Here is a 15,616-nt window from a genome sequence, read left to right as displayed (position 1 = left end):
CTCCAAAGGACGTTGGATTGGTAATCTGCAAAATAAAAAAGAAAATTAGAGTTTAGCATTATGTAGATGTGAGTAAATGAGATGAAGCATTACAAGTCAAGGTAACAGTACGATTTTACGTGTGCAGTGTGCCTGGTACATTTTACTTCTGTTATAGTGCCGCGTTCAAGTGGTGTCTATATGGAAGTGCCTACTGCATCACTGACAGAAAAGTGGCACAACGGGATTGTAAATACGCCAACTTATTTATAATGCATTGTAGTGAAGGCATTGTATATCTAGGCCTCTGTGCTTACCGTTGCATAAACACTGCGGCCAAACACTGCAGCCGGTGGAATTCACAACTTCACTTTAGCTGTTGTTCTACAAGTCAAAGCAGACAGCAGTGTCTATAAGTTTGAAAGAGAAAGAGAAATGATGTCACAGAGAGTGAGAGAGAGAAAGATAGAGAGAGAAAACAACATTAAAACTGTTTCGCAGAGTCTGGAGTTGAGGTTTTTGTTTTCTAAAGTTAGACGTAGATTTACAAGCTGCTTGCGTCACTTTTCCCATGTTAAAAGTGATACAAAAGTGGCGTAATAAGCTTGTAGATCTGTTTTTCAGACTGTTCCAACCTATCTGTTGTCAGTGCTCGGAGGTAATTATACATTTTAGACAGTGAAGCTGCTGCACAATACCCACTGTCTCCTTTAACAAATGAAGGTAACACTACAGTTTTACGTGTGCTGTGTGCCTAGTACATTTCAGTTCTGTTATAGTGCCGCGATTAAGTGGTGTCTATATGGAAGTGCCTACTACGTTACTGGCACAAAAGTGGCTCAACGGGATTGTAAATATACCAACTTATTTCTAATGCATTGTAATGAAGGCAGTGTATATTTAGGCCTCGGTGCTTACCGTTGTATAAACACTGCGGCCAAACACCACGGGCAGTGGAAGTCACAACTAAGACGCATTTTCTTCTACAGGTCGAAGCAGATAGCATTTTCTATAAGTTTAAAAGAGAAAGGGAAATGATGTCACAGAGAGTGAGAGAGAGAAAGAAAACAACATTAAAACTGTCTCGCAGAGTATGGAGTTGAGATTTTTTTTTTTTAAAGTTAGACGTAGATTTACAAGCTGCTTGCGTCACTTTTCCCATGTTAAAAGTGGTACAAAAGTGGTGTAATAAGCTTGTAGATCTGTTTGTCAGACTGTTGTAGCCTATCCGTTGTCACTGCTGGGAGGTAATTATATATTTTACACACTACCCACTCACTCCTTTCATAGATAATTTGTTGTTTCGGAAGCAAAATTCTTTGTCACCTAGTGCCATTGGCGTTATTGAAAGATGGTGCTCTATGTGTTGAAGAAACTTCACTGTAATCAAGAGAGTTAATCATTTCAATTCAGATATGGTTGTATACAGCAGAGTGGAGATAGCAGCGTCCAAATCTTTAAAAAAGAAAGAGAAATGATGTGAGAGAGTAAGAAAGAGAAAGGGAAAAAAGGACATTAAAACGTGGGAGAGACACACACAATAGGGGAGGGGTAGGTGAAGCCAGAGACGCAACCACAGTGAAAAATATCGGGGGTGGGGGGGCTAGAAAAAATTTGGGGTGGGTGTTTAGTTCAAGCAAAAAGAAGAGTGGAGCTGCAGGGGTTGTAAGCGGGGGGATTATCAAAGCCTTATTAACAAGCAAATGTCTTTAAAAGATCTGTGACGTACTCGGGTGCGACTGTGTGTGGGCTCAGGAAGCTATCTCATCCTAGGTGAAGCCCCGTTAGCCCAATGTTTTTTTTGCACCTGCTGCATACTACATATTCTCTCCTTTGACAGATAACTTGTCGTTGTTTCAGAAACAAGGTTCTTTGCTCACCTTGTGCTATTGCCGTTGTCCGTGTTACATAATCCATCCTGAAGCTGTACATCTAAAAGATATTAAAAGAAAGATGTTATGATTTGTAATTCTTGCTATATTAATTTGGAGTTAGATAATATCACGCTTTTATAGACGTTGATTGTCAGATTTCTACAAACTGTTTATATTGAGAATATATTCCAGACATTTCAGCGATTATAAAAACGTTACTGCTATTGTGAAAAAAAATTAAACATGTAAATTAATACATTATGTAGGAGTGTGTTTGTGTACAATACTAAGTCGCATTTTTGTATGTAGTCAGCTACAACCTTTGACTCCTTCCGATGCATACTAAAGCCTCACTGCTCACCTTTTCGTGGAAAAGACACCTTCTGCATGATGCAGTCCCGATCTCCAACAAAGAAGTCTCATATATGGTGCCGAGTCTTGATATCTCTACGGCTAACAACATACTCGTACTCCTATTATCATCATCGCAGGTTCTTTACCCGCTCAGTGCTTTGGGCACCACTAACTCAGTGATCAAAGAGGCCACGCATGTAGTAGTGGGCCCCTTGTTTGGTGCTTTGGGAACAACTCTAAAATGGTCTACAACACGTGTGCTCCGTCCTGAGGGAGTGTGTGTGTCGATTCGACAACTAGACCTGCAACTAGGAAATCACTACAATGGAAATTTGGGCTTTATAGTGTTGTTGTGTTTTCCTGGTAGGGTAAGAGTGACTTTCTTTTTGTATGTGATGTTAAAATACAGTCACCATGTATGTAGCCTATTTTGTGACGTATTTTATTGTATAATGTGTTTCAAAAACTAGTTGTGGTAGTGTGCTTTTAAATCAAACTGTGAAGTCTGCTTACGAGTTTGTTGAGTGTGGAAGTATTTTTTTTTCTTCTATTTTCTATTCTATTATAATTGTGCTGACTTTTCTCCTTTAGCGTGCAGTACTATATTATTTTATAAAAATGTATAAGTGTTGAAATCGTCTTTGAAAGTAGAATGGAAGCATGTAAGCTGCTGTTTGTGGTGAAAAGCAATGACGGTTCTCGCAGGAAGTGGGAAGCCGGCTGGGACCGAGGAGGCCTTGGGGTCTTCCCGCGGGCTGCAATGTTACATTTGAGCCCCGGGGGATGGGGTCATCGGGGATTATGAGAAATTAGTGATAAAGGCTATTTTTTTTTTATGGTTGATTTATGGTACGCGTACCAATCACGTATGTACGACATACCGCGCGAAGATTGGAAGTCGTCCCATAAGCGTACTGAAGGAAGAAAAAGAAGAATATTTTTCAGATATTAATGAAGTGTAGGTGTTTAGATTTTGGGTGGCTCTAAAAAGAGTCCTTGTGTTTATTGGGAGATTTTAGTACCTACAAGTAAGTACCAATGCAGAGTCTAAAGTTCAAGAGGAATACTCTGTTTCCCTCATTTGTAAAATCCTATACAATTCAAGGGAATATTATGAAACCCATTGTTGCCGCTTTAGCAGTAGTTTCCTGCCGATAAAAGCGGCGATAATGTGTCGCCCTTTCTTCATAATATGGCCCTATATTTGTTCCTTTTTCCATAATTTCTAGCCTTTCTTTTTATACTTCCCTCTCTCTTTTCTTACTGTTTTCTCTCTCTCAGCACTACTGTGTTTTTCTTATATTGTCCTTTGTGGTCATATTGCCCTTGTCTGTCTTTATATTTTTCTGTTTCTTCTCTTATTTCTCATGTCTCCTCATTTTCTTCCCTTTCTCTTTATATTTAATTTTTTTCTTGATACTCCCGGTTCTGTCCTCTTTTTTGTTTCTTTCCCTCTGTATATAGTCTGAGTTGATTTACAAGCCTCTTGTGCGTCTTTGTTGTTGTATTGTGTTAGGGGCATATTATCAAGGAGCAGTGTTAAAATTATCGTTGTCTTATCAGCAGGAAACGGCGGTAATGGGCGTGATAATACGCTCTTGTTAATTTTCATAGAAGCCCATGTTCTGATGTTAACATGGGCTTCTATGGGAATTAACAAGGGTGTATTCTCGAGCCCATTATCGCCATTTTATCGGCAGTTTCCTGCTGATAAAATGGCGATAATTTTAACACCGGTCCTTGATAATATGCCCCTTAGTTTTTTTGATGTAATAGTGGCAGAAAAAATTTGTTAAATTGTATATCTATTTGGAAAATTACTCAGTGCTGTTCACTGAAATGTTGTAAGTATATATATGGAATATGTATAGTTATTTAAACGTTTTTTCAGTAGTAAATGGTAAAATGCATGGTCTCATTTTTTGTGTCTAATATCACACTGTGCATGTGTGTACATTAAGGAGTTATATTCACACCTTTTTAAACGTTTTACAGTAGTGAATGTGTTTTGGTAAAATGTATGGTCTTATATTTTTTGGGGTAATATCACACTGTGCATGTGTGTATATTAAGGAATTATGGGCCATATTATCAAGCCTGGGCGCTAAAAATATTGTCTCTTTATCGGCATGAAACTGCCACTAAAGTGGCAATAATGGGCTTGATTATAAGCTCTATGGAATTCCAATCGAAGCCCATGTTAGACGTGAAGGACATCTAACATGAGCTTCAATTGGAATTCCATAGAGCCTATTATGAAGCCCATTATCGCCATTTTAGCGGCAGTTTCCTGCCGATAAACCAGCGATAATTTTATCACCCAGGCTTGATAATATGGCCCTATATTCGAACATTTTTGCATATTTTATCCACTCTCTTGTTAAACTCCCTCCTGTCTCGTCTTACTCCTTCCTCTATCATTATACTATCTTCTTTTTCTTGTACTCTGCTCCTTTTTTTGCATATTTGTCCTCCTCTTTATATTCTCTTTTGTCTTTATATTCACCTCTGTGGTCATAGTTTTTATTGTCTTCTCATAGTACTCCCTCTCTCCTTACACGGTCAGTCTTCCTTTATAATTGTCTTTTGTCTGCATTTTGGTGTCTGTGTCTTTTTACAGTCTTTCCTCTTTCTTCATATATACACTTCTATTCTTATATTCTGTTCTTATATTATCTGTTTCTTGTTATTCTTGCTGTTCTTTGTAGGTACTCTCTATTGTTTTTTCACACTTTTCTTTGTTTTCTAATACTCTTCTCTCTGTACTCATATTTCTCCTCTCTTTTCTTATACTTTGCATTCTCTACTAATATTGCCGTCTTTTCGTTTTGTCATATTCATCTCCTCATTTCCCCCCTGTTCTTATACTCCTCCCTGTTTTCAAATTCCCCTCTCTTTTCTCTTACTTGTGCATGTCTCCTTGTAGTATTGAGTTTTTCTTATATTTCTTTTTGTCCTATACTCCTTCTCTCTGTGTTCATATTTTCTTCTTTTTCTTCATATTCCTTTTCTCTTTTCATTTTCTGTCCTCTCTGTTTATACTTCCTAAATCTGTTGATATTGTTTGCTCTCTTCTTTTACTCCTCCTTGACTCCCTGCATACACTCTGCAGCACTTTGCTCATATTCTTTGTGTTTTCATACTGATCTCTCTCTTTATATTTGTTTTTCTTGTCATACTTTTGCCTCTTTCCTCATACACTTTTCACTCTTCATAATATTCCATCTGTTTGTACTCCTTCTTTTCTCCTCAGACTGTATCCTCTGTTCTTGTACATCTCTTTTTTCCTTATGCTCCACTTTTCCCCACATTCTTCGTTCTCTCTTCTGGTACTGTTCTGTCTGTACTTATACACACTGTCCTTTGGTAGTATTCGTTTTTTGTTCTTATAGTTGCATGTCTTTTCACATATTTCTTCTTTTTTCTTTAGAGTCTTTCTCTGTCTTATTATAGTGCTCCCTCTGTCTTCTTAGTTTCTTTTTTTCTTCTCATACTCTTTCTTCTCTCCATTTCCATCTTTTTCTTCATAGGCTCCCTTACCTATTGATACTTTCAAGTTTATTCATACTTCCTTTATCCCGTTATATTGCAGTGTCTGTTTATACTCCCCTTTTTCGTTATATTTTCCCTTGTTTCATACTTCTTCCTCTCTTGTTGTAAGTACATTTATTTTTATAGTCTCACGTTTCTCATCCTAATCGTCCCTCTGTTCTTATAAGTAATATTATAGAATATTTCATATATTTATTTTTGTAATGTTATATATTTTTTTTAATAGATTCTGTTTATCAATACTGAAAAAAACGGTATCATGCCTACCAAATGTCAAAAGAAGACACAACGAAAGAAAGGTGTTTATTTGAAGAGAAGTCATCCACAAGATTTACATGAAGAACCATGTGTTAAGAAAAAGAAAAAAGTCCTGGTATGAGAAGGAACACGTTTCTGAGGAAAATATTAAAGACTAAGAGTAGTGTGCACAAAGGAAAGAATGGTATTAGTGTGTCTGCAACGAAAAAGAAAAAGAAGAATAAAAAGAACAATCATGGAAAGTCAACTGCAGAAAAAATAGTGTATAATAAATGGAGGAAAAAACAATTTATGGAAATTAGGAAAAAAATGTTTTTTAATAGAGGTCTGTTAAATGTAATTAAAGAAATTAAGGGATGTAAAAAAAAGAGAAAGCTTTCGAATTGAAAGCAAAATTGTTTATTTTAGTAATCAATAGAATTCGATCACTAGATAAACCAATCCATTTAATGAAGGCCAAAAGTAAGTGGAGAAGAGTAATTAACAGAAGTAATTTTTGTCAGTTGTTTTTGGGTGAATGAAACATAGTTCATGTTCTGAGCCTTTTTTTAATGAAGAAAGTTATCTTCAGAGTAATGATTTGTTGCATGCAGTTGACACTAGTGGTCGTGCTTATGAGGTTAGAAATGGTTGTCCTATTGAGAAAGAGAAAATTGTTCTTAGAAATGCAGAAGAGGTGTTAGCTGATGAAGTTTTAGGGAGACGTCCTAAAGCTCCAGTGTACACATGGAATTGTAGTAGTATTTGTAGTGTTCGACAAGAAACTATTCATTTTTTACGTAATTTCTTATGTAACTATACAAAGAAAAATGTGAAACAAAAGATTAAGATGTTGCAAGGACTAGACCCTTGCAGAGTAAGAGAAAATACTGGTTTGTAAGGTCATTCTCTGTCTTGTGTTTCTAAAAAAGTATGTCAAAGTGTTTTTCACCATTTCAGGATGTTAGCAGTACATCATTCTGAAATGAGGAAATTAGTCAGAAGATTGTATTATGCAAAACGTCCAGCTCTACTGTTAAAAAAGTTGAACAGCGCTATTTTGCATGGATCTGTATCAAATGTAAAGAACGTTTGTGATGAGATTGAGGTTAGTTATTTTGGTCCTGAGGAAGAAAGTGCAGAAATTGAGATAATAATAGAAGGAAATGTAGAAGAGAATGTACAACATTGTAGTACAGATAATTTTGAGCAAGAAATTACAAAGTTTAAGGTGATTTCAGGTGAAAAGCCAAATTATTGTTGTGTCTGTTGTCGACGAACTCATTATAAAAATCAGACCAGGAGTGTTGATTTGTAATTAAAGAGTGAAAAGGAAAATAATAATGAGTGGAAATTTTGCAACTTATTTGTTGGTAGAGAATTGTTTTAATTTGGGTTCTGATCAGCGTATTTGTAAATATTGTTATAACAAATTAGACGAGAACAAAATGCCTTCTAAAGCTGTGCATAATAATCTTGAGTTGGTAAATATTCCTTCTGAACTGATGGATTTAAATACCTATGAGTCTATTCTTATTCAATGTGTGCATCCATTTCAGGCTATTGTTCGTATGGAGCCTAAGACAGGAAAATTGCCTCCTTCTGATTTACAGAGGGGATTAAAGGGAAGAGTTATATATTTGCCTCTAGATTTAAAGAACAATATTGAAACAATTGGTGTAGAAAATGTAGAGGATGAGCCTTTAGTTATTCTTGTTAATGCCGTTCCTACTCAGAGTAAGAAAACTTGGCAAGAATAAGTGGATGCTAAGAAAGTGAAAAAGGCAACGTTGTATCTGGTAAAAAAAAAAATGAATATTACAGAAATGTGTATGTGAGAGAAGAAGAAATAACTGTAGAAGAAGATAGTGACTTGCCATCTGGACAAATTGAAAAAGTGGATCTGTCCAGAATTGAAGAAATCTATGAACATTACAGTGTTCATCCACGGCATTCTAAATAAGTGATGGGGAATTCTATAGAGTTATTCCAAATGAAAGAAGCAAAAGGAAGTCCCATTAGTGTATGGGAAAAAAGCTTGGAAGCTTGTTGTTTCACTCAGTTGTTTCCCACAGGAAAAGGAGGATGATATGATGACCGACCTTTGCAGATTCCTGCATCTGAATACCGGACATCAAGATTGTATGCAGAAGATCCAAGTTTTCGACAATGTATCATCTTTTGTTTCATCTTTTGTTTGAGAGTGATTTGTTTGGACTTTCTTATTCATTAAACCATATATTGAAAACAGAGGTGCATCTGCAAAATGTGTTGGCAAAGGAATTGATGGATAAAGTAGTGCAGAAAGATAATGTTTTGGAATCTCAGCGAATTAATCTCATGGCGTGTCAGCGTGGTACCAATGAGTACTGGTACCGTCGTCATGGAGAACTCAAATGTATGCTAAGGAACTTAGGAACTCCTACATGGTTCCTTACTCTAAGCGGTGCTGAATATGCTTGGGGTGATTTAGTTCAAATTCTTCGAGAGGCAAATCGAAATATACTAAATAATGAATACAAGACACCTGGAGAATTGTGCTCTTTGGATCCAGTTAATGTATGCAGGTTTTACAATCATAGATTTGAAGCTATGATGTTTTTTATCATCAATAAATAAATCCTCCTCTTGGAAAGGTTTTGGACTTCTTTTGGAGAAAGGAGTATCAAGCCAGAGGTGCTCCTCACATACACATCCTAATATGGATCAAAGATGCTGTTGAGCGCCGAATTCCAGAACCAGGCTTCCACAGGATCAGAAGACTAGCTCCCAACTCCCCTACTCCACTGCAGCCAAAATCTCTTTTAACTAGCAGTAAAGAGGGGAAAAGGGGAAGTGGAGAGAAAGAGAGACTGCCACTGCTGTGTCTTGCTAAACTGGAATTTCCGTGAGGAACTCCCACTCCTGTAATTACAAAGCACAAGATTACTAGTTCACACAACAGTGCTCAAACCCAAACAATGTATTCACACCTGCCTACGAGTTTTCTCCAATTTGTTTACCTGTGCTAACAGTGGTAATTGCCTCTCTCTTGTTGTAGTTAGTATGTTGATTAAATACTTTGTTCAACTGTCCTTTGCATTTCTTTTCTTGTGAACGCTGTATTAGAGCAATGACGATCTAAGCTGGTAAGTTGGTAAGCACAAATATATATATATATATTCATCTACTTGAAGATATTGCTCTTCATATGCTTAGGGTTAAACTTCAAATTTTCAGTCTCAAAGTCTCAAGTTGCGCCGACTGGAAAGACACTTACTTATTAACTATGGGCAGTTCAGAAGCACATACTTTTCAGAACTTGATACACGCTACAACTGTAGCTACTAGAATTCTTGCATACTTGAGATTCTTCCTCAGAAATAGAGAGAAAAACTGTAGACTGGACCAAACACCTTCAAATGCTTGAGCGAGAAATAAAGATATGAGTCCGCGGCTCGCTAGAAGAAGAGATTCTAAGTCTCTCCTACGACCAGCCACTGTAATATCTTAGTTTCCCACGAAGACTGTAATTTCCTGCTTTCCGACCTTTTCACTGGAACTCTTCAGAAACGGGAAGGAACAAATTGGCGAGCGGAAAATCCCTCGCGAAGTTCTGACTGGAAAATATCGGAGCTATATTTACAAAAAGGGGTGGTGAGGGACAGAGTCTCTGAATTAAGCAGAAAGCTCTCACCCAGTCAAAATATCAGGGCTAGATCCAACACCGTTTTTTAGCTCACTGTACCATCCCAGTTTCAGAACCTGGCTGTATGCAAATTAGTCTGTTCCTGTCCCAGTGCATGATGGGAACAGGACAAACCAAACTACAGAAGCCAATTCTTACACTGGGAAGGAAACAAGCTCCCGGGGACCGGTTTCTGGCATTACAGCCGTCTTCGGCCCGGTTTGCTTGAATCCTGATGGTGCAATGAGCAAGGGTCTCACATCTGAGAATACCCTTCCACGCTTAGGGTGGACAAAAATATTTACAAAAAGGGGTGGTGAGGGACAGAGTCTCTGAATTAAGCAGAAAGCTCTCACCCAGTCAAAAGATCAGGGCTAGATCCAACACCGTTTTTTAGCTCACTGCACCATCCCAGTTTCAGAACCTGGCTGTATGCAAATTAGTCTGTTCCTGTCCCAGTGCATGATGGGAACAGGACAAACCAAACTACAGAAGCCAATTCTTACACTGGGAAGGAAACAAGCTCCCGGGGACCGGTTTCTGGCATTACAGCCGTCTTCGGCCCGGTTTGCTTGAATCCTGATGGTGCAATGAGCAAGGGTCTCACATCTGAGAATACCCTTCCACGCTTAGGGTGGACAAAAATATTTACAAAAAGGGGTGGTGAGGGACAGAGTCTCTGAATTAAGCAGAAAGCTCTCACCCAGTCAAAAGATCAGGGCTAGATCCAACACCGTTTTTTAGCTCACTGCACCATCCCAGTTTCAGAACCTGGCTGTATGCAAATTAGTCTGTTCCTGTCCCAGTGCATGATGGGAACAGGACAAACCAAACTACAGAAGCCAATTCTTACACTGGGAAGGAAACAAGCTCCCGGGGACCGGTTTCTGGCATTACAGCCGTCTTCGGCCCGGTTTGCTTGAATCCTGATGGTGCAATGAGCAAGGGTCTCACATCTGAGAATACCCTTCCACGCTTAGGGTGGACAAAAATATTTACAAAAAGGGGTGGTGAGGGACAGAGTCTCTGGAAAATATCGGAGCCCTGGAATTACGCTGCTACTCCAGGTGAAATGACAGTTGAAGTGCGCAGAGCATAATCGCTCGCGCACGAAACTAACTGTCACCTGAAGAACGGAAAAACACTAGAACGCTAACTAATGGATCGCGGAAGCCGCCATGTTGGATACAGTGAAAAAAACGGCAGCCACGATCTAAAGGGTCTTCAGGAAACGGTGAGCCACCAACTGTCTCCAAGATAACTGAGGCTTCCCACTACAACTCATCAAGTGTCTCCTCAGAATACAGCGGCTGGGACCTGTAATCCTGACAGTACCCCCACCAAAAGTCCTCCTCTACCTTCTGTTGCCTTGTCTGGATGGGTCTTATGAAACTCCCTAAGTAACCTAGGAGCATGGACATTGGAACTTGGCTCCCAAGATCTTTCCTCTGGGCCAAATCCCTTCCAATCTATCAAATAGAACAACTTCCCTCTTTTGACCTTTGAATCAAGTATTCTTTTAACCTCAAATTCTTCCTCTGAATGTATCTGGACTGGAGCTGGGGGCAATACTCTTCTCAAACCTGGTGGATTTCTCATGAGTAAAGAGACATGGAACACTGGATGGATCTTAAACTTATTTGGAAGCTTAATCTTGACACTAACTAGATTTATGATCTTTTCTACTGGATATGGACCCACATAATGAGGTTGAAATTTCCTGTTCCCTTTTAGTTTTAAATTTCGAGTGGGAATCCAAACTAAATCTCCAACCACAAACACTGGGTTCTCTCTCCTTCTTTTGTCTGCTTGTTTCTTATAGGAATCTTTAGCCTTTCCTAGATTTTTGTTAGCAATCTGAAATGCGTGCTGCAACTCCTGTATCACCTCTTCAGCAGCGGGAACATCTCCCTCTTCCTACCAACCAACATATTGGGATGTCGACCTAAGTTAAGAAAGAATGGTGTAAAACCCGTGGAAGAGTGCACCGCATTGTTATAAGCAAACTCAGCCGCCCAAAGTAAAGAGGGCCAATCTTCTTCTTGATCCATGAGATACAATCGCAAATATTGTTCAAGATCTTGATTGACCCGTTCAGTCTGTCCATCCGTCTCTGGGTGGAAACTGGTGGACAAACGAACATCCACCTTTAATCTCTGTAAAAAGGATCCCCAGAAACGAGAAATAAATCGCGGGCCTCGATCGGAAATGACCACCTTAGGGATACCATGGAACTTGACTATGTGTTGAACGAACAGTGTGGACAATTGAGAAGCATTAGGGAGGGATTTCAGTGGAATGAAATGGCTCATCTTGGAAAAGTGATCCACAACCACCCAAATGGTAGAATAGCCCTGACCTGAAGGTAAATCTACAATGAAATCCATGGATACTGTGTCTACAATGTATCCATGGATACAAGTAGGGGGCAATGGGTTGTGGCATAAGCAAACCTTGAGGAGCCTGTCTGAGTGCTTTGCCTTTAACACAAGCTTCACAGGAAGCGACTTACTGTCTCACCCGAGCTTCTATGCTAGGCCACCAGAAATTTCTCTTTATTAAATCCAAGGTCTTCTTCTCACCCTTATCGCCAGCTAACAGGTTGTTATGAAACTGCTGGATAACTTCCAAACATAATTCAGAGTCTGGGACATATAATTTTCCCATATAGTAGGGGTACCCATCCTTGACTTCTCGGTTTGCTCCACTCTCAGCCCAGTTTTCTAGTTCTTCATCTGAACAAAGGCTTTGGAGTTTCTCTTCCAATTCAGGATACTGGCTGGTTCCAACAATCTTTTCTTCTGGTATAATCAATCCTTTCTCGTGAAACTCGTTCTCATCTTCAGCATTTAATCGAGATAAGGCATCTGCCTTTCCATTGGTGGATCCAGGCTTTTAAGTGAGAACAAAATCATAATCAGCAAAGAAAAGCGACCACCTTAACTGTCGAGGAGTGAGGGTACGTGCTGATTTGAGATATTGCAAATTCCTATGGTCAGGGAAAACTCTAACCACATGTTTTGCTCCCATCAGATAGTGTCTCCACTGAAAAGCATCTTTCACCGCCAATAATTCTTTATCGGCGATCGAATAATTGATCTCTGCAGGAGTCAACTTCCGAGAACGATATGCTACTGGATGCAGCTGCCCAGTTTCCTTGTGACGTTGGGAAAGTATCCCACCAAACGCAAAATTGGAAGCATCAGCTTCTACATAAAATGGTTCCTCCAAAATTGGATGCAATAAAACTGGAGTGGTAGTAAAGGTTTCTTTGAGCAATTGAAATGACTTCCCTACTTCCAGACTCCACTCAAACTTGGTGTTCTTCCTCAATAGGCGAGTCATGGGACTAACCTTTTCCGAAAAATTACAGATAAAACGCCGATAAAAATTGCCGAATCCCAAGAACCTCTGTATGTCTTTTACATTTCGTGGAGAAGGCCAATCTTTTACAGCTTTCACTTTGGACTCGTCCATTGCAACTCCTTCCGCCGAGAGAATGAAACCCAAAGATTCCACCAGACTGACATGGAAGACACACTTCTCCAATTTGACAAAAAGTTGACTTTCCAGCAATTTTTTTCAAAATGGTCCGCACATGACCCACATGCTCCTGGATGTTAGCAGAAAAAATTAAAATGTCATCTATATAAATGACAACAAACCGATCCAAGTACTCGCGCAGGATATCATTCACGAAATGCTGGAAGGCAGCGGGAGCATTGCATAGCCCGAAGGGCATGACTTGATATTCAAACAAGCCAAATCTGGTATGAAATGCGGTCTTCCATTCGTCTCCTTCTGCCATTCTTACCAAGTGGTAAGCTCCCCATAAATCCAACTTGGTATAAACTCGAGCTTCTTTGACTTGGTCCAACATTTCAGAAATCAACGGCAGGGGATAGCGATTCTTCCTAGTGACCTGATTTAATGCGCACTAATCTATGCAAGGCCTCAATTTTCCATCTTTCTTCGGAATGAAGAACAAAGGAGATGACACTGGTGATTGCGAAGGACGAATGAACCCATTATCTAAATATTGTTCCAAATATTCTTTCAAATGTTGGTTTTCGGCTTCTGACAAAGCGTAGATTCTGCTACAGGGCAATGAAGCACCAGGTTCAAGTTCAATTCGACAATCATACTCCCTATGAGGAGGCAATTTCTTGGCTTCTAATTAATCAAAGACTGGTGACAACTCCAAATATTCTTCAGGAATTTCCTCAATATCCACTGCACAGATCATTCGTGGTTGTTCCGCCAGATGGCAAGATGGAGATGGTTGTCACTCCAAGCAAAAGGAATTGAAACAATATTCCAGACAAAAATCTGAATTCAAGTCAATTGTTCTTTTTGACCAATCTATTCTCGGATTATGCTCAGCGAGCCAGGGCAATCCCAAAATAAACTGAAATTGAGGAGCATCGATTAAACAAAACTTCAAAATTGACCGATGAAGACCAGGTCCCAACAAAACAATCTCCTCTGTATCGTAAGCAATCGGTCCGGAGGAGAGATTTGTACCGTCTACTGCTCGGACCGGCTAAGGCTTCTCTTTCTTGATGAACTGGATTGCATGGGTTTTAGCAAATTTTATGTCAGAGAAATTTCCCGTGGCCCCAGAATCAATCATGACAGTAACTTCATTAACCTTCTGCTCTCCAAATTGGATGGAACAAGAAATAATCAAATGTGGAGCAGATGATTGAAGAGTGCTTACCAATAACTGTGCTTTTGGAGCTGTCTCCTCATCAGCACCCATCAGAGCAACTCCTTCTTCTGATGGGACATGTCTTTTACCCAATTGTTGGTCAATGGTGTCTTAGGACATTCTTTTACAAAATGTCCTGCATTACCGCAATACATACATAATTTGCCACTCCTTCTCTTCTCACGTTCTTCTTTGGTTAATGGGCCTCGAACCGTACCAATCTGCATAGGTTCTTCGGCAGACCCCAATTCATTATACATGACCGCTTCAGACTTTACCCTATCGAAACGAGGGGGAAAAGGTCTGGTGTCTTTTCGTCGTTCTTCTTTCTTTCTGACTGACGCTGATCTATTTGCAGAACTAAATCAATTAATTCAGAAACATCTGTGGGTCACTTCAGAATCTTAAGCTCGTCCTTTAGGCCTCTGTAAAAAATTGCTGCTCTTTTCTCTTCTGGCCATCTAGTCTCCACAATTAACTTGTACGCCACCAACTCTCTGTTGCCTTGTCTCAAATCCAAAAGTTCGTTATCAGTTGCCTGAGAAATGGTTCGACGATCAAAAATGCGTAAAAACTCTGTCTTGAACTCTTCAAAGTTGTATAAGACTCAATCATTTGTAGATACCAGGGCATGGACCATGCAGCCACATCTCCGCTCAGATAGGACAGTACGAAAGCCACCTTTGATTGGCCCTCTTTAAATATAATAGGTTTGCATAGGAAGTGTAAAAAACATTGTGTGAGAAAAATTTGAGCCTTGAGGGGGTCACCTGTGACTCTCTCTGGAGCAGCCAAAGGAATGGTAGGGGAGAATGCATGTATTACCTGCGTGGATAACTCAGTGGTAGAGGGAGAGGGGCAGAATGGTAGCGAACTAGACTCCCTAGGTAAGGTACTGGAACTAGCTACAAAATCATCAAACCTCCTACGAAGAACACCAGCCTCCTGACCAGACCTCCTAACCTCCTCCATTATATCATTCAATTGTTTTTGTATTCCCTCAAGAACTAAAGCTAACCCTTTAACATCTAAACCTTCGGCCATTCTGATCAGGTGGAAGATTCTGTATGGCACTTCAATCTGTCGAGCGCTGAATTCCAGAACCAGGCTTCCACAGGATCAGAAGACTAGCTCTCAACTCCCCTACTCCACTGTAGCCAAAATCTCTTTTAACTAGCAGTAAAGAGGGGGAAAGGGGAAGTGGAGAGAAAGAGACTGCCACTGCGGTGTCTTGCTAAACTG

Source organism: Lissotriton vulgaris, chromosome 3_1, assembly GCF_964263255.1.
Source record: "Lissotriton vulgaris chromosome 3_1, aLisVul1.2, whole genome shotgun sequence".
Classification (NCBI taxonomy): Eukaryota; Metazoa; Chordata; class Amphibia; order Caudata; family Salamandridae; genus Lissotriton; species Lissotriton vulgaris.
This window is presented reverse-complemented; position numbering follows the sequence as displayed.